The sequence below is a fragment of the Patella vulgata genome, chromosome 1, assembly GCF_932274485.2.
Source record: "Patella vulgata chromosome 1, xgPatVulg1.2, whole genome shotgun sequence".
Lineage (NCBI taxonomy): Eukaryota > Metazoa > Mollusca > Gastropoda > Patellidae > Patella > Patella vulgata.
In genome coordinates, this window is record NC_065879.2 from 7277026 (window position 1) to 7304391 (window position 27366).

At 39.9% G+C, this 27366-nt stretch overlaps 1 long non-coding RNA gene across 1 annotated transcript; it reads right to left on the reverse strand.

Moving 5' to 3' along the window:
* Window positions 1-24729: 24729 nt before the first annotated feature.
* Window positions 24730-26934, reverse strand: LOC126815540 (uncharacterized). The gene is made up of 2 exons (XR_007677967.2): window positions 26806-26934; window positions 24730-24941 (listed from the first exon to the last, which is right to left on the reverse strand). It is a non-coding gene; the product is annotated as an uncharacterized LOC126815540 (long non-coding RNA).
* Window positions 26935-27366: the final 432 nt, after the last annotated feature.

Genomic DNA, 27366 nt, shown 5'->3' on the forward strand with positions numbered 1-27366 from the left:
CAATCATGTTCGATGAAATACGTGAACAGTTGAAATTGAACGACAGCCGTTTACGCCTCCTTAGTGCATTCTACACGTTTTTTAAATCATCATTTTGTCGTTTGTGAATCAGCCTTTATTAATTACTTCCTCATTTTGTTAAAGGATACGTTTTTATTTGTTCATTACAAAATGGCACCCAAAACCACAGGGTACACGACTCGTATACTGGTTATAAAATGTTACTTGTGTCTTAAATATTTGATATTAGGATGCTATAGCTTCACGGCAAGTTAACAACATTGATTGAAATTGGTCAATGTTGAATTCTAATTTGTGTTTTTAATTTCGAATACTAATAGTAAGTGCAGGGGGACTGCACCACACAAAATTTACACAAAAACAAATACATGGACAGGGCATCATACTCAGGAAAACACAAACATACAGACAATTAAAAAAAGTGAATGGATCCGGGGGCTAGCCGTAAGCGTCCTCTGCGCTGTACAATCCCGGGTCTGTAGTGACACAGACTTCACTAAAATTTGAAAAAGCTTAGGAATACAACCCAAAGAAACTTAGCTCCTTTAAGGCATAAAGGACATTTTTTACTATTAATACTGGTTAATACTGCAAACTTACCAATCTGATTGGGTTTTTTTTTGTTTTTATTTTTATCGTTCAAAAGTTCGTTTTACTTGTCTTCACAACACTAGGATCTGGAAGAGTTGTTATATAACAGGCAGTCTAGTTGATGTGACGAATTAGCCAATGAAACGATCTGTTACGGCGATTTCTTGGCGTGCTCTGCAAGGAACTGTGGGTAAACCCCTAGAAAAGTCAATGCTGATTAATAAATGCCTGACGTCATAGGGTCAAAAGCCGCTCGTATGACCCCTGACGCGACCTCCCAGTACAACTGGCAAGATCTTCATGTAGTGTAGGCCGTCGAAAGTATAACGACTGCATACTTACCATCGAAATTATCATCGCATATCAAAGGCTGATCGGTAAGCGATGATTCCCTTAAAATAGTATTGAAAATAATATTAAAACTGGTCGGAAATATCTGGCGTCAAAACAGCTGTCGGGCGTTAAAATAATGTGTCAAAACAGCTGTCGGGCAAAAACAGCTGTCGGGCGTTAAAATAATGTGTCAAAACAGCTGTCGGGCGTTAAAATAATGTATTTTAAAGAATGTGGTTCTTGAGTAAGGAGTCTAGGTTGCGACCATTTAACTTGGCAAGGTGTTGATGAGCGAGGAAGGAGATATCAGGTATTTTCTCCATTGTGGCCAACTTTAAATGTCGCATCTGATTCGTGTGAACCTACAATACGAATCACATAATATGGCTTCACTTTGATTTTATTTTGGCATAGTAAACGCCGAGACCATGACATTGTTTCAGTGGCATTTAGTAAATGACCTGGAATAAACAGGTCACAATTCTATGGAATACAATTACTGCTTTTTACTGAGCGACGTTTCGACTATAGGCTTCTCTTGTCATTATCATGATCGATCAAGCTATGATAAAATACGAAAATATAACAAGAAAATTATATACATGTACACAACAATACTTGGTTAATGTTGACCAACCCGAGATGAGTTTGACTGATGTCTGATAAATTACTAAATGCCACTGAAAGAATTTATCAGACATCAGTCTGGAGATGTGGCAGATAAAATCATCGATCAAATACCAAGAACAGAAGGATACCGATATAGTACCCAAGCCCTGAGTTAGGTAGGGCCTGACAAGGACAGCTGTCTAGTCGTTCTAATGGGACGAAAAACCGAGGTCCCATGTACACACTGGCGTGCACGTAAAAGATCCTTGACAGTTGGAATTCGATATAAGAGTAGGCCACAGTGCCGCTGCCCGGGCAAAATTTCCCCTCATAGCACACTGTATGGCGTATGCCCGTCTTCATTAGCCCAGTCGGAGCAGGAGCAGAACAGTAGGACGTTAAACCCCATTTCGTCCCATCCGAACGACTAGACAGCTGTTCTTGTCAGGCCCTCCGTCCTGCATCACTGATAAGGGGGAACCACGCCGGAAAATCTGGATGAACTTTCTAGACCAATGCAGGGATCGAACACCCGACCTCCAGGCTAGCGAGCTAGCGTCTTACCCACTTAGCCACGCTCTTGCTGTAACATCACTTATTAAGTTTTTTTGTACCATATTTGTACTAACTTTGTGCTGAACGATATGAAAAAAAAAACACAATGTAAAATGTTTAACAGATATTTTTATTTTCTAACAATCTCTTAAAGACGGGTTAGCAAATTCAAAGAATTATTACCAAAGCCATCTGTAGCATACATAGAATTCAAACACTCGATCCCTGAAAATAAACAGAAAACATGATCATTAAAGGAGGTGACCCATCTGCTGGTAGATATTAAAGGGGGTGATTCATCTATTGCTATGTTCTAGTGGTATTTTCGTCAGTTCAGTATCCATTGCTGCATAATAATCCAAGTCTATATTGACAAAGGCGGGATATTAAATGAAATGGGGTTTAACGCCCTACTGTTCTGCTCCGAACTGGGCTAATGAAGATGGACATACGCCATACAGTGTGCTATGAGGGAAATTGTGCCCGGACAGCGGCACTACGGCTTACTCTTATATCGAATTCCAACTGTCAAGGGATCTTTTACGCGCACGCCAATGTGTACACGGGACCTCGGTTTTTCGTCCCATCCGAACGACTAGACAGCTGTCCTCGTCAGGCCCTCCGTCCTGCATCACTGACAAGGGGAAACCACGCCGGAAAATCTGGATTAACTTTCTCGGCCAATGCAGGGATCGAATACCCGACCTCCAGGCTAGCGAGCCAGCGTCTTACGACATAATTTCAGCATGGTATATAAAGGTTAATTGCAACAGAACGGGTCACACATACAAAATGTGACACGACAAAGTGTGTTATGAAGGTTCCTGGCAACACAGACATGAAATATGGCACACAAATTCCAAATTATCATTATCAAAAACAAAAAACTTATGGATATTAAAAAAATCTAGGTTCAAGTATTGCGCACAGATGTGGGTGGTGTGAAAGAGATAGAGAAAGAGAGAAATTGGGTTTAACGTCCACTAGACACAAACTAGGTCATTTAGTGGCTAACACATGGTTCAATTTTATTGCAATAATTTGCTTGCGCTTTGGGGTTTTTAGCAGTGGAAGGAAACCGGGGGATCCGGAGAAAACCCATGAGGTTGGACAGGCGACCCTACGCCTTGACACGTGCAACTGGGGAATCGACACCACGTCAGTTGACTCAAACACAGGCCGTATGATACAGCGCACACGTGCTAACCATTCGCCCCCCCCCCCCTCGAATTACATGTATTTCGGTTCGCAATGAACCACAAACACACAAACGTTCGTCGTGCCCTATCACTACCAACTTTCCTCCCACTGCTAAAGACCCCTACGCGCAAGCGAATTATTGAAATTGAACCATGTGGTAATCCCGAATTGGCCTAGTTTGTATCGAGTGGTCGTTAAACTCCATTTCTCTCTCTCTCGTTAGATATTGTGAGATGATCAGTAATATTAGTTGTTAGATATTGTAAGATTACCCGCATTTGACATGTTAGATATTGTGAGATGACCCGTATTGTGTCATGTTAGATATTGTGAGACGACCCGTATTGTGAGATGACCCGTATTGTGACATGTTAGATATTGTGAGATGACCCGTATTGTGACATGTTAGATAGTGTGAGATGACCCGTATTGTGACATGTTAGATATTGTGAGATGTTTAGATGTTAGATATTGTGAGATGATAAATATTATGAGTTGTCAGATATTGTCAGATCCGTAATAAGAGACAGTCAGGCTGTAAGATGAATCATATTGTGAGTTATTGCAAATTGTTCAATATGTCTGGTTATATGATATGTTTAAAGATATATTATGGGAGATTCGATAACGAGTTGGCAGTTCTCACTATAATATACTATTCAAAAAAAGTAGGGGATATTTGATTTTGGGGGCATAATACTAAAATATGCAAATGACTACGAAAAAAGTCACTATAGAACCTAACAGAAGAAACATTTCCAGTTACATGTGACGCCCAAACGCACCAATAGCTACCGCATGGAATGCAGGTGATGCTTGGGATCATCATGGGGGTCCAACCCAAGATTTGCACGACTCTGACTTTGAATGTTACAGTCATTGTGGCATTGAATTCCAGGGTGGAAACATCAGTTTAATTGTTTTAGAGACCAGAAAACAAATTTTGATATACGTCGGCTTACCCAAAATGAAAGGTTACGTGCCCTTGGCATGCTACAGATCGGCACAACACAGGCGGTTGTGGCGCGGACGATGAATGTTTCTCAGTCTGTCATAAGCAGGCTATGGTCCAGATACCGTGATACACAATCTGCACAGGACAGACCACGCTCAAGTCGACCAAGGGCGACAACTCAAGCCCAGGATCGATTTATCCGTACCTTGGCCTTGAGAAATCGTGTCATCACAGCAAATCAGATCAGCGCTCGTCTTCAAACAGACACTGGTGTGAGAGTGAGTGGCCAGACGATTCGGAATCGACTGCATAGGGGTCACCTTCGCGCCCGACGTCCTCGCGTGATCCCTTGTTTGAGAGATCATCACATTCAGGCAAGACGTCGTTGGTGTAGGGATCGTCAACACTGGGATAATCGACGCTGGAGCAATGTGATGTTTTCAGATGAGTCAAGGTTCACTGTTGATTTTTTGGACAGACGTAGGAGGGTGTGGCGTCGTCGAAACGAGCGCTTCCAAGACGTTAACGTCATCAGACATGATCAATTTGGGGGTGGTTCTGTTATGGTGTGGGGAGGCATCACTGTTGCTGGAAGAACGGCTTTACATGTTGTTGCAGGGCGTGTTACAGGCCAGTACTACATCTTGGCAGTCCATGTTGTGCCGTTCGCACAACGTCATGGCCGCCGTTTCATCTTCCAGGATGACAACGCAAGATGTCACAGGGCCAGGATCGTTACAGGTTACCTCCAACAACAGAACATCACCACATTACCTTGGCCAGCACTGAAAAGACCTCTCCCCCATCGAGCATGTCTGGGACATGCTTGGACAGAGGTTACGTCAACGCCAACAACGTCCTGCCAATGTCCAAGAACTTGCTGCTGCGTTGCAACAGGAATGGGACAATCTGGACCAAAATGACCTTAGACGTCTCATTAGGAGTATGCCACGTCGGATCAATGCTTGTTTGGCAAACAGAGGAGGATTTACCCGTTACTGACTTGGTTGTGATGCTGTGGTAACTTTGCTGTTTGACCCCGGGTATCATTTTACCCTTATAATGGTCAGTCTGTGCCTTACTTAGTCTAATGATCATTTGGAATAAATCGATGAATGTGAACTTCATTTCATTTTGTCATTTGTTTCTTCGTCAGTTTCATTAGGTGACTTTAATAACACTTAAAAATCAAATATCCCCTACTTTTTTTGAATAGTATAGTTAAAAACTGTTGTAAAGGCAATTTGCTGAAAATTTCATTCAAATTGATCCACTATGAATCGAGAATTATGCGATTGAAATTTCCGCCTAGCCTCGATCATCATTACTAAAGTCAGTACGATAAACAGCATAGTCTCGATTATCCATTTAATCGTTAAATCGTGAAGGAAAGTTATGCAGTAAATCGTCTCATAATCCACTAAAGATCACAGGCTAGCGATGCCATCTAGAGTTGATTATGGTCTGGATAAGTTAATTAATGTCTAATTAATAATTTAGATAACATTTCAGGCCTAAAGAAAGACCTGCAATAGACAGATTTAGCTCTTGCATAATGTATGTTTAAAGGGACAATAACACTCTTGCTGGCTTGAAAGCTCCAGAAAATAAATAATATCTCTATCTAAGTACTAGATGTTTAAGTGTCCTACCTGTTGTGTAAATTATCCATTACATCCTATTATTCAGTTACAACAAGAGTGGTATTGAGCCTTTAAATGATGTTCGATATTGCATGTTCGATATTTGCTGTACTTACTCGTTATGACCACTGTGAACACTGTAAATCCCATGGATGAATTTATGCCACGGAACACCGTAATAAAAGGTTTCATCATATCCATTTACTTTGGGAGTCCACTCACAAGATAATTCTGTCGGGAATACTGAAATACAAAAATAAGATGAATTGAAGTCCTACTCATCTGCACCAACCGGGATAATGAAGACGGGCATACTAAGTGATTTACACCCTACTCTTTGTTTGATTCAACGGGCTTGGTTCCCCCTTGTCACTGATGCAGGACGGGGGGGGGGTCTGACAAGGACAGCTGTCTAGTCGCTCGGATGGGACGGAAAACCGAGGTCCCGTGTACACATTGGCGTGCACGTAAAAGATCCCTTGACAGTTGGAATTCGATATAAGAGTAGGCCGTAGTGCCGTTGTCCGGGCAAAATTGCCCTCATAGCACACTGTATGGCGTATGCCCGTTTTCATTAGCCCAGTTCGGAGCAGAACAGTAGGACATTAAACCACATTTCATTTCATTTCATTGATTCCAACGGTCAACGGTTCTTGGATTTTCGTCCCACACGAAGGACTAGACGCTGATACTTCGAGGGCAACCACGCCGGAAAATCCAGAGGAACCTACTCTTCCATCACCGAGATCAAACTCGGGATCTCGTGGTTAGCGAGCCAGCACTCCGAGCCACTGCAGCTCCACTGTAATATAAGGATTATAAGTTTTGAGAAGTGTTGTGAGCGTAATAACTCATTCTCTATCACATAGCCAACCATTTGTTTTTGTATTCTTGATTTGGTAAATACGTTTCGTTTAAACATACATTATGGGAGATTAAATAAAGAGCTGGCAGTTCTCATTATAATAGTTTTTAAAAAACTAGATAATGTAAAGGGAATTTGCTGAAAATTTCAGTCAAATTTATCCACTCCGAACCGATCATCATTACTAAAGTCGGTATGATAAAAACATGGTCTCGATTATCCATTTCATGATTTAATCATGAATGGAAGTTGGGCAGCAAATCAGATCCTAATCCAGTAAATATCCCATGCTGGCCATGACATCGAAATTTGATTATGGTCCGGATAGGTTAATTAATGTTTAATTAATAATTTAGATAACATTTCAAGCCTAAAGAAAGACCTGCAATAGGCAGATTTAGCTCTTGCATAAATGGATAATTTTAAATACATACATTCGGGCAGTGTACAGCATTTGACGCCGTATTCCCTATCCTCATGATGGTCACTATGCGAACCCCTGAAGCCGCATATTGCACCGTTGCCTGGACATTTGAAGTTCATCACATTATCATAACTATTAACTCTATCTGAAATAACAATACTAATACCATTTAAAATAAAATAAAATGGGTCTTTAACGTACTATTTCTTTCCTGAACCAGCCAAGCTAATGAAGACTGGCATGCGGCTTATTGTTATTTCGAATTTCAATGTTTCTTCCAGATGTACATGGAACCCCGGTTTTTCACACCGGTAGGTTCTGCGTCACGTTCAATGCCAAGTCGGTTAAAAAAAAATAGGACGTTAATACCCTCTCCAAGAGGAGGACGCTAGATCGGAGACGGTCCTGGACATGTGACGTCATATGTGGATTGTGCGTTACGGTTAGGGTAAGGGTTAGGGTTGGGGATAGTCCTGTTTACATCTTCAGGCTTTGACGAAATCTGCATGTCCTAACCCCTATCCTAACCTAACCCACAATCCATATATGACGTCATATGTGCTAAAATGTGCAGGACCGTCGCCGATCTAGCGTTCTCCTCTCCAAAATGTCCATTGACATATTTGTTATTTATATTTTGATTATATAGCCTGCAAATTGATAGTATTACAAACTTACATCTGAAAGCCTCTAACCGGTCGAATCACTGACACGTACCTTACGCTGGTTTTTCGATTAGGATATTTCGTATTTTTATATATATTAGCGGAAAGAGGTTGCGTATAAAGAGTGTCAACGATATCACTTTGGTGGAAGCGGAAGTTAAATAAAGCTATTGCACACACGCGTATAAAGTGAATTGTTAATTCAATAAACTTTTTATCACTTTTATGCTCAGGAAACAAAAATTACCAGGATTTTTTTTCTGTATTTAAAAATGGTATTTATGTTTATTGAAGGAATTTCTGCAAATTACAGGAAAAAAATAATACTGATAAAATTTTCATGGTAATTTTTTTTCCAGAATTTTTTACGTTTTTTCACGGATTTGTTTTTGTTGCATTGTACTTACCGTGCCAAGTGCAGCGGCCTAGTGGGGCATAGTCTTCGCATTGGTAACTCCATCTTCTATCCTCGTGATGATCGTTGTGGTAACTTGATATTGTTACAATCTGTTGGCCCGTAGGACATTGAAAATTCAAATATCCATCAAACGAATTAGCCCAGCCGTAACAGCTTTCCAACATTAAACACAAAACCAACAATATCTTTACCTACAATTAAAAAAGACCAATTATATTCATCTGACAAGGACTGATGTGTATAGTTTAACTTTATTTCAATAATTCGCTTGCGCGTAGGGGTCTTTAGCAGTGGGAGGAAACCGGAGGACACGGAGATAACCCACGAGGTTAGACAGGCGACCTACTCGTTGCCATGGGGAATCAAAGCACACCAGTTGACTCAATGACAGAGCTTATGATACAACGCGCGCTAACCATTCGGCCACCCCCCCCCCCTCCAAAAAAGTCAGTGCTTCAGTTCTACGGTGGTTCATTGAGTCATGAACTGGCTCACTAAATGTAAGTTCCATGTTTCGATCACGGTATTGGCCGAAATAATTCCCTAGGGTTTTCCAGTAAGGTTTAAACGGTTGATCTGGCAATGAACAGTGTCTAGTCGTTCGAACGGGACATAAAAGAACCCACGACATTTAGTATTCGATGCTAGGTTCCTGAGACAATGTATCCGCCCCCCCCCACACGCATTGCCTCTATCGTCATTATGGCGTATATACACACACATTGAGCTTTTTAAACAGAGAAATTCAACATCTCGTTTGACGTCAATTTTTATTATGAATTAATACAATGACACTGTGATTCAATTTCATGGATGCAAAGCATCAATTGTGATATCACATAATGTCTATATCATTATCTCGCGCTTTGAGTGCCCATCCTGTCACACATCTGACGATTAAGGATAAAGCACACGGTAGAGAAACATTTCTCATAAAAAGTTTTGATTTACAAAATTTTTTTATGTAGCTGAGCAGGGGGGGGGGGTCGACCCCCCAAACTCCTCCTCTGGATCCGCCCCTGCTAATAGCACACTTACGTATAGCCGTCTCCATCATTAAAGGGACTGTTGCAGTAAACCCTATTTCATTTCATTTATAGATCTACAACTTTTCGATTGTCTAACACAACTAAATGTTTGAATTCCAATGTAAGGTAATTTACTTACGCCTTCCATTTGGCCGGACCTCATGACAGTGTTGTCTTCTCTTCAAGTTCTCTCGGCATTCTCTATATGTAAACTCACAAAATAACTTATATACGGAAGGTAATTTTAATATTAAAATCACAATGAAAAAGTTTAATATTCTGTATTAAATTATCGCAATTAATAATATTTCTGATAAAAAGTGTCCAATATTCCGTTAAATTTAATGATTAAATTTCTAATAAAATTATTTGTTGTCTAATTCGTTGGATATAAAAATATATAAAAATACAATAACATACTCAACCACGGTTAATTATAATGACTTAATATCTGCATGATAAACTTTTATTTCAATTTATTAGAATTAAACAGTCGATTACTATTTGATGAACGTACAGTTCTAGCTGGAACATATTGTGTTAATAAATCAGTCATCTGGCTATCATTTAATCTCGTATAATTAGAAGTAATTTCAGTTTCGTAAAAATCATTTAAAATCACGAAAAATTATCTAATTTGTACTTCTCCCGTCAAAAGGCAACACCTAGTAACTCACGTTTTTCTTATTATAAGAAAACCAAGGAAAACGTAATGAATGAATATTAAACCCCAGCTAATTCATTGATTTGACTATTGAGTTATTAGGTTTTTCTGTGGCATACTAGGAAAATGAAGGACCTTGCTAGGTTGTGTCATGGGTATAAATGCTTACAAAATCAAAAGATCGGAATATCTAGTACAACAACAGGAAGCACATACCCTAGTAACTACAAATTTGGTCCTAACTCAATTTTGATAAAAAAAAAAAGGTGAGTTACTAGGTTTTGACTTTTGACGGGAGACTTGTGTCCAGTTTAAAGCTGACCGAATGTACGATTTACAAGCATTTAATACCCTGACCACTGTTAAAAAATTAATCATTATGCATTAATAATCATTTGGGTTGTTTATGGTGATCGAGAAATTAAACGCATGTAAATTGGATGTTCATTATCGATACTGAATGGGTCAGCTTTATAATGAGCACAGATACAAATTAAATGGTTTTCGGCGATTTTAAATGATTTTTACGAATTTTTAAACAAAGTTTTAATATTGAATGGATATAGCCAAAACGGATGTTATATACTAAGCATCAAAAGAAACGTCAGGTTGATATGTTACTCTGAATAGACGCATTGCATAAAACTTGCCAAATGTTTTTATTGTATATTTGTGACCACATCTCCAACTTTACCTGAGCAATAAGGCTCCTTCCGAAACACAGAATTGAACCCAGGAAATGTTCTCAGAAGCTCAACCCGACTTCTGAGATGGTAATGTGTTCTCCATGATTTTCATGTAACTCATGCTGCACGTGCTGTTCACCGGGACCAGCCCTATAAAATGCACCCCCATACCTGGTTGAATCATTCACAATACGTACAACGTCAGCAGCATGTCACGACTCACAACAGCTCAGAGGAACCAGGCGCTTGGAAGACTGGGCGCTGGCCACACTGCCCAAGCCGTTGCCAATCACTTCCAGGTCAATGTTCGGGCCATCTACAGGCTTCAGCAACACTTTCGGGCCACCAACACCACGGATGATTGCCCCCGAACTGGTAGACCAAGGGTTATCACAAGGCGACAAGACCGCCATGTTGTGCGACGGTACCTGCAGAATCGCCTTATAAAGGCATCTGAGACAGCACGTCAGACAGTGGGAACACACGGAAGTTCCATCAGTACCGATACAGTGCGCCGACGTCTCACCAGAGAGAACATCCATTGCATTAGACCTTACCGTGGATCGATCCTCACCCCTCGCCATCGACGTGAATGTCTAAAGTTTGCCCAACAACACCAGAACTGGCGACACTGGTAATGGAGAACTGTTCTGTTAACAGATGAGAGTCGGTGTGGCCAGCGTTATTCGGACCAATGTGTTATGGAACGAGACTCATGGGGAGGTCCAAGCATAAGGGTTTGGGGTGGAATCGGCCTGAACCAGAGAGTGGGTCCTGTGGTGTTCCAAAATCTTGGTCCAGGGAGAGGAGGCGGCATCACAACAGTGCGCTACATCGACCAAGCTCTCAGATCCCACGTCATACCACATTTCGCACGTCATCGAAACAACGTTTTCCAGCATGACAACGCCCGTGCCCACACCGCCAGAGTTACTCGGGACTTTCTACAGCAGAATGGTGTCAACGTTATGCATTGACCAGCCCTTAGTCCGGACTTAAACCCGATTGAACATCTTTGGGATGAAATTCAGAGGAGACTTAAAAACGTCGTACCGAGACCAAACACAGCCGATGGATTGCGTCAGGCTTTTCTGAGACTGTGGTTTCAGATGTCAATGGCGTTCATCAATCGTCTGGTCCACCCCATGTACAGACGCTGCGCTGCTGTTATTGACACTCGCGGTGGACACACCAGATACTGATGTATAGACTGTGTACAGACTCTAAACCTTCCCGTAATGTCTTGGAAGTGTGTTGAATTAATCACTAATGTGTCAACATACTGTTCACAAAAAAATGTTTTGATCCATTTAGTAAGTCGGTTCTTTTTGCTGTTTAGTGTTCAGATAGTTTAGTCATGGTAATAATTCTGACAGCCTTATTCTGAATATTTGTAGTTGATCAGATAGGATACTTTATGGTGGCCGCTTGTGGTTATATAGTTAGATCTGATCAGGGGGTTCACAATTCAAATGCACTTTTATCAGGTCCCTTCGTGTCTACACGAGTCTGTCACTAAATGGATTGTTCCTTTTAGAGCAAGAGCGAGAGAGAGAGAGAGAGAGAGAGAGAGAGGGTTTAACGTCCACCCGACGCAAATCAGGTCATTTCGGGACCAACATATGGTTTGATTTTATTTCAATAATTCGCTTGTGCGTAGGGATCTTTAACAGTGGGAAGAAGCCAGAGGACCCGGAGAAAACCCACGAGGTTGGACAGGCGACCCTACTCCTTGTCACGTACTACCGGGGAATCGAATCCACGCCAGTTGACTCAATGACAAACCTTATGATACAGCGAACACGTGCGAACCATTCGGCCACCCAACCCGTCTTATCGTTATTAATATTTGTGTTGACGCTGTAGATCATTTTCAGCACTGTACTGGAAATAAATCTCTACGGCCACACCACGTTAAAAACACCAGCTCTCGTTCGATCACTGAAGTTAAGCAACATCGGGTCCTAGACCGGGAGCCCAGGTGGTCAACCTAGCTGAAAAGTGTACCAATTTTCTCCTATATGGTATCAATGTATGTATATCTGGTATCATCAGAATGTAAGTCTGTCGGGTTTCTGGTGGTGGGTGTGGTATTCCACGCCCTAAATGCCATGATCCCCAACTAGGCTAGATTAGCTCAAAAGTGTACCACACGAAAATCTTACTGCAGTGTACCGTACATCTTCAGGTATTACAAAAACACTCTGACAGACATTTCCAGTGGTGGAGTACCCCTGACAGAGCTATGTAATTGCCAGACATTTGTAGTGGTGGAGTATCCCTGACAAGAGTTATCTAATATTTAGACCAAAGCTAGGCTAGATTAGCTGAAATCTGTACCACCTAAAACAGCTTTGGAGTTGTTCAGTACCACCACAGGAGTCATGAATGAACACTGCCAGACAGTTTGTGCGGTGGGTTACCCCTAACAGACACGCCCCAAAATACCACGCCCCAACGGCTAGCTTCGCAGGCACTGTTCCCGTGTTCTAAAAAATTAGATTTTTAGCCAAGATGCGTAGGATACTAATACCTAGCACGTATGGAAGAGGCGATAAACTGCTATTGCAAGAAGTTGATTTTTGGGCAAAAAGCTGTTTTAGGTGGTACGGATTTGAACTAATCTAGCATAGCTTTGGTCTGGAAATTAGATAACTCTGGTCAGGGATACTCAATCACTACAAATGTCTGGCAATTACATAGCTCTGTCAGGGGTACCCCACCACTAGAAATGTCTGTCAGAGTGTTTTTGTAATACCTGAAGATGTACGGTACATTGCTGTGCGATTTTCATGTGGTACACTTTTGAGCTAATCTAGACTAGTTGGGGGGCATGGCATTTTGGGCGTGGAACACCACTCCCACCACCAGAAACCCGGCAGACTTACATTCTGATGATACCAGATACACATACATTGATACCATATAGGAGAAAATTGGTACACTTTTCAATTAAGGTTAACCCCCTGGGCTCCTGCTCTGGATAGGTGACCGCCTGAGAACACCGGGATCTGTAGATTGTAGAGGAAGGAGTGTGAACTGTGAAGAAAAAAAATGGAATGAGATATTTATTTCTTTGAATAGTTTCCAACGGCCAAGTTTTCGTTAACGTCTGCTTCCACAAAAGTTACATCGCTGTCAAGGTAGATCCATCCCCACAATTCGCTATATTAAGTGCAGTGGCAGTGCTTACTCTCCCCCACTATCCGACCGACTAAAAACTTAAAAACTTAAAAAGCACCATGAACACATTTACTCCCTATCTGATCGATGCTAATGGTGCAATGTTTTCTGTTGATTGTGTACCTTATTCAAGATTCAGGACATACACCAAATCAAGTATTTCGCCGGAACTCTTTGACAAGTTTCTTGAAAAGGCTCACAGCGCCTGTAAAGGAGGCAGCTTATGTTTCGAAGACATCGTATAGATACAACTTCTGATTTAATTCAGGAAATAACAATGTTTTTAGAAATATACCGGTAATAAGTGAATTGAAATGAAATGGGGTTTACGGTTTGGCGACCTATTTTTCTGCACCAACTGGGCTACTGAAGACGGTTATACGCCATATAGTGTGCTATGAGGGACATTTTGCCCGGACAGCGGCACTACGGCCTGTTCTTATTTCGAATTCCGACTGTCAAGGATTTTTTACGTGCATGCAAATGTGTACACGGGACCTCGGTTTTCCGTTTCATCTGAACAACTAGTGGAAACTACGCTAGAGAATCCACATATGAAATGAAATGAAATGGGGTTTAACGTCCTACTGTTCTGCTCCTAAACTGGGCTAATGAAAACGGGCATACACCATACAGTGTGCTATGAGAGATATTTTGCCCGGGTAGCGGCGCCACGGCCTACTCTTATAACGAATTCCAACTGCCAAGGGATCTTTTACGTGCACGCCAATGTGTATACGGGGCCTCGGTTTTTAGTCCTATCCGAACGACTAGACAGCTGTCCTTGTCAGGCCCTCCGTCCTGCATCACTGACAAGGGGACACCACGCTGGAAAATCTGGATGAACTTCCTCGGCCAATGCAGGGGTCGAACACCCGACCTCCAGGCTAGCGAGCCAGCGTCTTAACCTCTTAGCCACCGTGACCCCGCTGGAAAATCCAGCTGTCCAACATTGAGGCCTGGTTGCTCACTGAGCAAACGCGGCTACCCTATAAATAGAATGTATAGGTAACGAAGTTGACTGTCACATTAACGTCAATAACAATAAGATTGATTTGAACATACTGTATCATTATTATTATTATTATTATACAACACTTATATAGCGCTATCCTCCACATACTTGTTCAGGTGCACTTTACAATAGATACATGTAGAGACAATATAAAAATCATAAAATACAATAATAATATCTATAGAAACAGTAAAAAGGTAAAAGTCTATAAAATCAGAATAAAACATAAATAAATAAATACATCTCTAAAAAAAACCCCAAAAAACCCATAAATATAAAATATTTATAAAATAAGTGAAAATGAATAAATAAATCTCTATAAAAAAAATAAAAAACATAAATATCAAATATCTATTAAATTAGTACAAACAAATAAATAAATCTCTATAAAATAGAAAAAAAAATAAAAAAAATAAAATGAGTAAAAATGAATAAATGTCTATAAATTCAGTCAAACCAGTAAAATATAGATATCTATGAAACCAGTAAAATATGAATACCTATAAACTAGTTAAATATAAATAAAAATAAACATAATTCAACACCTTATTTACCTATCAGCGACCTTGACTAAAATTGAGTTGGCCTTACGAAATAGATCTAGCCGTTTACGAACAGCAAAGAGATGGAATTTTGACCGCAGATTAGACATTAATCTGATAACATTAAAGACAAGGGGCAACTAGGGTGCGTGGCCATGGTCACCAATATTTTGATATCATTTTGACATCTTGTTCGAAAAAAGTTAAAATGTAAATCTGATTAAAACACTGATCCTTTTTCGTTTCGTTTTTTTATAGTTCAAGATTTTGTTTTACTTGTTTTTACTGCACTAGGATCTGTAAGAGTTATTATGTAACCCGCGTTCTGTTTGATGTGACGGATTAGCCAATGAAACAGTCTGTTACGGCGAGTTCTTGTAGTGCTGTGCACGGAACTATGGGTAAACCACTAGAAACGTCAACGCTGATCAATGTATTACATCATAGGGTTTAAAAGCCGCCCTTACGACCCCTGACGCGACTTACAGTACAACCGGTCACATCTTCATGCAGTGTTGGCCATCGAAAGTATAAAAAAACGAAACGAAATACAGATCTGTATTTTAATCAGGTTTATATTCATTGTGTAGCTTATTCACAATGTGACGGCGATTCGTGCCTTCAAATCATGTATAAAAACATATTATCGTATCAAACGTATGTGGCTTGGAGATAGGGGCGCCTTCTCAACCCCGTGGGTTTACTCCGGGTACTCCAGTTTCCTCCCACAGGAAAGGCCCCCGTGCGTGCGCTAAGATAATAAAAAAAAGAAAAAAAAGACTTGTCTGGGATATCGCCTTCGGTGGAAGCGGAGCTTAAACATTAAGAACAACAACAACATTATTATTGATGAACTGCCCTTATTATTTATGAGCTGCCATGAACAGGAAATGATCTTTAGTAACTGACGAATCTATTTGATCATATTTCCTGCCATAGGATCACTTATTAAATCATTTATATACATAATGTTGACTGTTTTATTAACGAAAAAAGAGTCAACCTTTCAAGTTATGAAGAACGATCGTTTTCGTTTTCAGCACCAAAGCAGTGGAACTTCTTGCCTTTTAGTATCCGGAGTTGTATCTCTTTAACAGATTCCCCGGTTGTTCATGACAATGTGTAGGGTCGCCTGTCCAACCTCGTGGATTTCCTCCCACTGCTAAATAGCCCTACGCGCAGGCGAATTATTGAAAAAAAATTGAACCATGTGTTAGTCCCGAAAAGACCTAGTTTGTGTCGAGTGGACGTTAAACCCCATTAAAACAATATTATAACGGATATTTTCTACAGTAGATATCGCTTGTGTGATAAATTTCATAATCTACTGCGACATCACCTTAGGATATATCGTTTTACATGAATTTGATTGGTCAGTTAAAAAGGAACTACTTTTTTTTTATTTTCAAAGAACAGTTCAATTTTATTAAAAGTAACTTCTTTTTTTTATTGAAAATGAGCTATTTTTATTTAATTGACCTTGATGGAAACACTGAGTCAATACAAAGGACTTTGCAATGGTTGAATTGCTATCAAAAAATGATGCATCACAACGCCGTAATGTATTCAGGTTCAGTAAATGTGAAATCTATAGCAAAGAATTATATTTAATTATTTGTGCATGTAAGAAAGGTTTGGGTGATAAACAAAATTTCCTACTCGTTTTATTTTTGACATAAAAAAATATTAACACTCGTCGTTAAAGTAAAAAAAAAAGCTGCTTCGTTCGATTCGCGAGAATTTTTAGAGCTGCCTATGTCGACTAAATAAAACTGTTTTATATTATAGACGATATTCATATGGATAAAAATATCAGTTTAAGCGTGTTTGAGTGCCTATATATATGTATAATGTGTGAAGTGGAAAATTATGAGTGACAAGAAGCGACAAGTATGATTAATTTCGAGACCTGAATCATATAAATTGAGCATAAAAGTTTATCATGCAGAGTTGATATGTTATTGTATTTTTATATATATTTATATCTAGCGAATTAGACATACACATGATTTTATTAGAAATTTAATCATTAAATTTAACGGAATATTGGACACTATTTATCAGAAATATTATTAATTGGGATAATTTAATACAGAATAATAAACCTTTTCATTGTGATTTTAATGTTAAAGGAGTTAAATATTTGGGACATAGAAATTGACACAAATAGGTCGTAACGCATTTAATATTGTAATATGAATGTATATAAACTGATTTAAATCCAATCGTTTCCGTTTGTACTCAAATTTTATTCAAATCAGTTATGTTCGGCGAAATACGTCAGAAGTCTCAATCGAATGGTAATTTCTAGCGTCTGGTTATTTCAGTCTACATAGTATTTATTGCGCATGCTCTCCAGATAAGAATATGCCGTCACCGTTTGACATGACTTGTGGAATATGTCTAGTCTCGTTCTTCGAGTCCCTTGTTAGAAATTGGACTGAAAAGCATTATGGTACACGATTCATGTACTAATGATAAAATGTTTATTTTGTCATATTGAATATCAGAAACCCATCTTTTCCTGGTAAGATCACAACATCAATGTTGATTTAAATTGATAAATAATTCGTGTTTTTAATGTCGAAGACTTTGGGTGATATTGACTTAGAGACGTAGCTACTTTAATTTACCTGTTAAACTTGTTTAAAACGTTTGTCGTTTACATCTATAACGTGAATTATTATGGTGAATCTTATTGCGTATGCCCGTCTTCATTAGCCCAGTATAGGAGCAGAACAGTAGGACGTTAAACCCTATTTCATTTCATTTCATTTCTCCTCTACCCTTAAAAACACAAAATCTAGAAAATGGACGTCCTAATGTCCCATCGACATCGACGTCACAACTTTCGTTCTGTTTCTGCATAATTATTTGGAATGAATTCTTGCGGTTGTTGTTAAATACTGTAATGTCATATTTATACGAGGAATCGAAATAACAACCCACGATTTACAAATATGGTCATCACAAGCAACCATTCGTTTTTACATAGAATAAACGCAACATTAAGATCGGGGTTATCCATAACCACACTCTTTACGAATAACGTGACAAGGAGTAGGGTCGTCTGTCCAGCCTCGTGGGTTTTCAGCAGGTCCTCCGGTTTCCTCCCACTGCTAAAGAATTCAAGCGAATTATTGGAATAAATCTCGTAAATACTGTGTAACTAATCAGCCGTGAATATTCGCTGGACCGGTAATATCACTGAGAGGGCTGAAATCGGTGCGGGTTAATGAGCTCGCAATATTAAAGGAGTTAAATCGTTAATATTTGGGACCTAGAAATTGACACAAATGGGTCGCAACACATATAATAATGTAATATGAATGTATATAAACTGATTTACATTCAATCGTTTCCGTTTTTACTCTAATTTCAAATCAGTTGTGTTCGTCGAAATATGCCAGAACTGTCAATCGAATGGCTATCTCTAGCGCCTGGTTATTCCAGTCTACACCGATAGTATTTATTGCGCGTGCTCGCCAGATAAGAATATGGCTTCACCGATTGGCATGACTTGTGGAATATGTCTAGCCTCGTTCTTCGAGTCCCCTATTACAAATGGCACTGAAACCCATTATCGTACACGATTCGTGTACCAATGCTAACTAAAATGTTTATGTTGTCTTAAATATTGGATATCAGAAGCCCATCTTTTCAAGGTACGATAACAACACCAATGTTGATTTAAATTGACAAATAATTCGTGTTTTCGATGTCGAAGATTTTGGATGATACTAAGTTAGAGACTTAGCTACTTTAACTTTATTCTTCTCCAAATTAAATTCTAAACCAATTTATTAAATTATTACGAAAATCAACAAAATTCAAGTATAAATCGTATGCGAAGTCATAAATAAGAGAAAGAGAGAGAGGGTTTAACATCCACTCGACACAAACTATGTCATTTCGGGACTAACATATGATTCAATTTTATTTCAGTAAATCGATTGCGCGTATAGGTCTTTAGCAGTGGGGGGAACCCGAAGGACCCGGAGAAAACTTACGAGCCTGGACAGGCGACCATACCCCTTGTCACATCCAACCGGGGAATCGAAACCACGCCAGTTGACACAATGACAGACGTTATGATACCGCGCGCACGTGCTAACCATTCGGCCATCCAACCTCCTTGAAGTCATAAATAAGCGTTCGAGTTTTATGTAAGGATGACCTTCTAGAACCGAACATGGATGTGTTGATTAACTACCTGATAGTTGTTTATCATCATAAAAAAACAGGAGTAGCTGTAGAACTAGTACGACAACATACTAGACTTATTAATTCATAGGTTGACCTATAATTAATCTCATATTTATTACAGTAGTTTATGTAAATAAAACGCTGGGCTACTTTGAGAATATCAAATATGATAACAGGGACACAGTAATAAGGAGAATTAAAAAAAACCCACACGTTTCATATACCCTGGCTTGTCGCTCACGTTTCCGTAAAAAGACGTTTAGCGTGGTTTCCTCTTGTCAGGGCTGCAGGACGTAGGTTCTGGCAAGGAAAGGCGTCTAGTCTTTCGGATGGGACGAAAATCTGAGATTAGCCATTGACAGTTGAACTTTGAATTAAGAGTATCGCTGTTCCGGCAAAATTTCCCTCATAGTACACTGTTTAGTTTATGCCCGTTTAGTTGTGAATCATGAGTTTCCTTCCCACCAGAACGATTTGACCACTTTTCCTTGCCATGCCTTCAGCTCTGCACCACTAACATTGGGAACCAGGCTTGGGGAAAATGCTTAAACTTTTGTCGTCAACCACAGAATCCAACCCCGGATCTCCTGGTCAGTGTCCCACCGTGGATCCCTATATTCAGATGCAAGCGATATAATAGGTGCGCAAACCACAGTTATTTTGATCATGCGAGGCTCGCCAAATTGGGAATCCTTGGTTCGATCTATGTATTGGCCGATAATGTTCCTCGGGGTTTTCCGGCTTGTTTTCCCCCCTTCTCAATGGCGCAGGACGGAGGAGCTGGCACGGAACGGCGCATAGTCGTTTGTATAGAACTAAGTACCAGGGTCCAGCGAATACGCAAAAGAAGCCATGACAGTTGAAATTCGAAATAAGAGTAAACTGCGGCGGTGTCGCTGTCCGAGCAAACTCTTAGGAAATGAAATGGGGTTTGACTTCCTATTGTTCTGCTCCGACTGGGATAATGAAGACGGGAGATTTTGCCCGAACAGTGGCACTACGGCCTACTCCGATATCGAATTCCAACTGCCAAGCGATTTTTTTATGTGCATTCCAATGTGTACACGGGACCTCGGTTTTTCGTCCCACCCGAACGACTATACGTTGTCCCTTGCCAGGCCGCTCTCCGTCCTGCACCACTGACAAGGGGGACCACGCCGGAAAATCCCGATGAACTTTCTCGGCCAACGCAGGGGTCGAACAAGGGACCTCCATGTTAGCGAGCCAACATCTCACCCACTGAGCCACCGTGGTTCCCTGAAGCAAATACCCCTTCATAGCACACCTTATGGCCTAACCCCGTCTTCATTAGCACGGGTGGGTTAGAAAAGTAGGACGTTAAACCCCATTTCATTTCGGTAAGCTACAGTTACCTGTGATTTTTCGCGCAGATGTCTCTCCTTCTCCCAGCTTTAAAGGCATTGGAATTAAGGTTCCCTCTTGCGAAAAATAATTTACCATGTTTCAAAGGAATTCAGCTTTAAAACAGTCTGATGAGAAGGGTTTCTTTACAACCATGTTCAGTCACAAAAAAATTCCTTAGATTCATTTATATTTCGGTTGCCTCTTAAATTTCAGAATATATAGTAAGGTAAGAATATAATTTGTTCAGCATTAAAGGACTTCGGCTTTAAACATTCTGATATATATTTTTTTTTGTCGTTAGTCGCCGGGGTGAAACTTCCTTAATTGGTTTGCTTCTATACATTTTATAACCGGTAGATGTAGATGTCAAAACAGGTTTTATTTGGGCGTTTAATTTTCCGTAAACACCTCAGGAGTATAAAAGTCTACTACTAAATACGCTGTACTTAATTCGAGAAAATTATTTCCGATATATCAGTCTAGTTTCTGGTGGCTTTGATATTTAATCCCAATTCTTAATTCGGAGAGGGGATATTCAAGAATTTTTAAGGAAAATCTGAGATATTCATAATGGCATTAATGAGGCAAATTCCACTTTCTTGGGAAAATCCAGTTTGGAGTCGCTGGGATATGGAGACATTCGATCCTCAGAGACAACTGCGATCGCTTGACGGAGAGATGAGAAGAGTTTCTTCGGACATGAACAAAATTTACCACCATGTTCAGTCACAGTGCCCGGTCGATCATCATCCAGCAAATTGGCGAATGCGAGAAAATTTTAATCTGGACAACCCCTTCATGCAGGATACGGACGGTAGAAAGTTCCGACTCGAATTTGACCTGCGGCAGTTCCGACCAGAAGAGATCGCTGTGAGAACTGAGGGCAACAAACTTGAAGTTCATGCCAAGCACGAAGAAAAGGATGAAAATAAGTCGGTGCATCGTGAATACCATCGTCAATATCTTCTTCCGAAAGAGCTGTCCTGTGATCGTTTGATTTCAAAGTTGAGTCGTGATGGTGTTCTGTGTATTGAAGCTCCATTACCGGTAACTGAGGGGCGTGGTGATCGGCTAATTCCGATAATGCACAACTAAACGATGTAATGATAATCACATAAGTGCGATATTGTGAAATTAATATTGTCTCAACTAAACCAGCACTTGAAGAAGCTAATTCCAATAATGTACAGCTGCACGATGTAATCACAGACACCTGTAACATGGCAAATCGCTTAAAAAAAAACCAACAGCAAAAAAAAAAAAATCCCCATAAAACAGTAAGCTGTGAGTAAGTATAATGGCTAAAGTCTATTACATTCTGAACCTGTTCCCAAATTCAGGGGCAAATAACTGGTCTAAAAACCGATTACCAATCAGTTGATATATTTGCAGTCATGGTTGTATAAAACTTTGCCACTTTACAGCTGAACGATGTTATGATAATCACATTTAAGTGATATATTATTAAAATGGTTTCTTATTATTGTGTAATAATATAGCAGCCGTCAAAATATCACACTCTGCCATTTTGTAATGATGAAAGGAGTTAAAAAAAAAACTGTTTAAGACGCCATTCCAGCAAGGCAGAGCTGAACGATGTAATGATAAACACACAAGTGAGATATTATGGTTTTGAACATAACATAGTTCATTATTATTGTGTAATTAATTAGTGGTCGTTATTGTATAAAACTCTGTCATTTGTACAAGCCAAAAGGACGGTTAAATTGTGTTGAAAGTGATGAGGACTCAATTTCAGGCAGGGTTCGCTTATAGATATAATTTTCTTTTTTTTCTTTTTATCGAAATTTGTACATTACGTAGGATCGAATCGTAAAGTTTTGCATACAATGTCATTTGAATACGCCAGATGTCACTGTACGGCAACATCAACCCAAGCCGAAACAAATTTTTACCAATTGACGAAGATCTGCAGAACGCTGTAAAAATAGTTAAAGTATATTTTAACAAGCAGTCCTTGCTTCATCTGTTGTATAATATACATGTAGAATTTTGTGTTTGGTGTAAAAAAGCGATATTAAATAATGCATTAGATCTCTTAAATATCGAAAAGTGGAGAGAGAGAGAGAGAGAGAGAGGAAGAGAGAGAGAGATGGGGTTAAACCTACACTCGACACAAACTAGGTCATTTCGGGACTAGCACATGGTTCAATTTTATTTCAATAATTCGCTTGCGCGTAGGGGTCTTTAGCAGTGGGGGGAAACCGGAGGACCCAGAGAAACCCCATATGGTTCAATTTTATTTCAATAATTTAGCAGTGGGAGGAAACTGGAGGACCCAGAGAAACCCCACGAGGTTGGACAGGCGAACCTACTCCTTGTTACGTACAACCGGGGAATCGAAACTACGCCAGTTAACTCAATGACAGACTTTATAATACAGCGTACACGGGGTAACCATTCGGCCAACCAGCCCCCGCCCCCTTCCTTCAAACAGAGATTATCTGCTACAAATACAGTTTCTAAATGCTGATGGGCTTTCTAGAATCCGTGACTCAATTAGTCGGTGCGATTGCTACCGAACTGGACTCCAAACTTGACCGTAGAGGTTGTCATTTCTGCCAGCTAGTCTGTTCTCAATGGGGACGGTTTAATAATGACGTCGATGATGTTGTTCCTTTAGCTGTTCGTCAAATCCAGATTGGATTAGTGAACGAGAATAGAGCCAGAACTAATCCAAACTACTGCAACACCGAAAGTATCAATAGATAACAGTGTCACCGTGCCTAATAACTATATTTCAAACTAGTGCGATGATTATACAAATGATGAAATAATTCATATAAATTTATGCAAATATTACCGGGATCTTCTCCCCGTACAAAGGTTCTGTGGAATGCTCGAGCACGCAACTGGCCCACGTGCTAACCATTCGGCTATTCACCCCCCGTCCTCCCTCTCAGTACGTGCTCCGTAAATTTCCAAACCAGCTAAATCAAAGGATAATAATAAAGCAACGTATTTAATATTACCGATTTCATTATAACCGCTATGCATCCATAGAGGTAAAGTTTACATAGAAATAAAAGATGGAAACGTGGATTCACAGCTCAGGGGCACGTAAAGTTGTTGTAAATGAAAACCAAATATTTTATACACGTAAAGTACAAGAGAGTTCGACAACTGTTCATCACTAAACAGTAGTTGCAGCAGCATTTGGAGCTGTTGAAGCTGCAGACTGGGCGGCCAAATACGCCAGATAAGACGAGTATGGGTTCACTGGATACATGTAAGCCGCGTACATCTGCTGACCCGCTGTCGTCGCCGCCGCAGCTGCGCTATTTGTATTTGCACTGGTTGCCTGTTGCTGATTTGCAGCATAAACTTGCTGGTTTACGGCATTGGTCTGTGTGTTGACGGCAGTGGTTTGTGTGTTTGCAGTATTCACTTGCTGTTGGTTTGCAGCAACCACTTGCTGTTGGTTTGCCGCAACCACTTGCTGTTGGTTGGTTGCATTGACTTGTTGATTTGACACTTGTTGTTGATTGGCAACGTTTGCTCCGGCAATACTAGCATAGGTAGAAGCGCCCTGATTTCCTGCTGCTATTGCAGCGGCGATGTAATTGGCGAGAGCAACATCAGCTAGGTATTGTCTTTGATAATTGGCAGCGGGATTGTTGTATACATAATAAGTTGTAGTAGCCGGTACCTGTTGTGCAGCAGCTACGGTGTTGACGTTAGCATTCGCCTGTTGAACGTTTGAAACTGCTGCTGCGTTGTTGTTGTTGTTTTTGTTATTCTTTTGTTTTCCACCACCGGCATTGTTCGCTTGTGCATTTACAGCTGCTGCATTACCGCTTGAAGCATAATTAAATAAAGCGTACTGAGGTGCTTGCTGGGCTGCAGGGTTACCCGCCACATATCCAGGGTAGTTGGTCTGGCGTCTTTCTCTGTGAAGGGTATCCACAGACTTGGACAACACAGTAGTGATCATAATCACACAAACACTAACCTAGAATATAATAATAAAAAAAAATCATAGATGCTATTTGGTTAATTAGCCCACCACCCTATCGACGGGATCGGGGGGGGGGGGGTGAATGGTTAGCACTTGCGCGCTGTATCATAAGGTCTGTCATTTAGTCAACTGGCGTGGTTTCGATTCCCCGGCTGTACATGTCAAGAAGTGGGGTCGCCTGTCCAACCTCGTGGGTTTTCTATGGGTCCTCCGGTTTCCTCCGACTGCTAAAGACCCCTACTCGCAAGCGAATTATTAAAATAAATTTGAACCATGTGTTAGTCCCGAAATGATTAAGTTTGTGTCGGGTGGAAGTCAAACCCCATTTGTCTCTCTTTCTCTCTCTCCCTATCGGACAATCCATTGCGACACTATTTCTTTTTGACTTGTCATCTATTCCAGTTTCAAATTGTTGATGCTGTCGACAATCGAACCAAACTCGATCAGTCATAACTAGTTGACACGTGTTCCACGTAACCATAACGTTTTGTTGTTTGTATCCGAACTTAAAACAGAACTTGAACTTAATGTTTGGTATGATTTATTTGTAGCACGGCTTTCATAGGTTTAACCTGTTAACCTGTTAACGAATGAAGCGTGCTATAAATGACTTGTAACATAGACAGTCGCTCAACATGTTCGTTATTATTGCACAGAAAACCCACCAACTTCTCCATATGATTTCTACCAAATCTAGCGTAAACCAGCAAACTATTAAAAATGTCTAGTTATTGCACGCCAGCCATTCTACTAGAGGGAAAACAACAAAGGAAGAAATGAAATGAAATGGGGTTTAACGTCCTACTGTTTTGCTCCGAACTGGGCTAATGAAGACGGGCATACGCCATACAGTGTGCTATGAGGGTAATTTTGCCCGGACAGCGGCACTACAGCCTACTCTTATATCGAATTCCAACTGTCAAGGGATCTTTTACGTGCACGCCAATGTGTACACGGGACCTCGGTTTTTCGTCTCATCCGAATGACTAGACAGCTGTCCTTGTCAGGCCCTCCGTCCTGCATCACTGACAAGGGGGAACCACACCGGAAACAACAAAGGAAGATTATTTGTCCATGTTACAAGTATCTAAATGTATCTAACTACCACACTGTATACGTTTCTCTGGATTTTACAAATAGTTTATAACGTGCAACTTATACTTAGTCCTACGGTGTCGTGATAAGCTTAAAACGGCGAATAGCGAAAGCCAAAAAATATGGATAAAACAACTTGATGATCGGGATTCCATTATTTCCAGCGTATATTTATTCTGCTGTAAAAAGTCGCATTATTTCAATTTTTGGGGCGTTCACTTTAGAAGAATCACAGACACCGGTTCCTCCTATCATTTAAAAATTAGAATATGATGTTTAGGATATGTCTATACTATATATATATCCTTGTCGGTCACCTTTGGCCAATCTTTGGGCGCCATTATTGACCTGAAACGCTCTTGTTGGTTCATGTGGGGTCTTGCCATTTAAACAAGCAATGACTGTGAGTTTTTTTATGAATCTTTATTCTCAGTGGTATACTGAACGAAATTAAAGCAGTTTTGAACCAAGATTCAAATCCCACAACTATTAAAGGTTTTTTTTATACGAAAATAGATTGCCTATCGAAAGATTCCCACATATGACTGTCAATAGATTTAAGATTTTTATACGAAAATAAATTGCCTATCAATAGATTTAAGTTTTTTATACGAAAATAAATTGCCTTCCTGGAGATTCCCACATACGACTATCAATAGATTTAAGGGTTTTTTTTATAAACGAAATAAATTGGCTAGCTGAAGATTCCCACAAACGACTATCAATAGATTTAAAATTTTTTATACAAAAATAAATTGCCTACCTGAAGATTCCTCATATTGGCAGCTGGTAGTAGAATGTTGCAGTAAACGTGAATGAGAAAGGTGTATTATCTTTGTCTAGTTTAATCTCTGATTTATACCTTTTCCGTAACAAAATAATAATAAAGACAGACACGTATTTTTTATTTTTGTAAATATTAAAATAAATAATTGTTATCCGCGCGTGCTTGTCGACAGCATTGAAATACCTTAATTTAAAAAAAAAAATATATACTTATTTAATATTGAAACGTGTGGATATTTAAAAATATATATATAGCTAATTATGTTCTATTATTGTGTATTTTAACAAAAACGTGTGAAACGCGCATTCCTTTAACACGTTTAAGAATGTATTGGCATGCGTTTACGATAAGCGCGCCTTTAATTATGTTCATGATTAAACAGATTCTACACATATTTAAAAACTGCAAAATATCTTTTAAAACAATAACGTTAGAGATAAAACACGTTCCGATGACTTGATGAATGGATGTAGCCTACAGCGGGGAATACCACAAAAGTGATTTATTAATTCGTGTGAACATGGTTAACCTAAAACT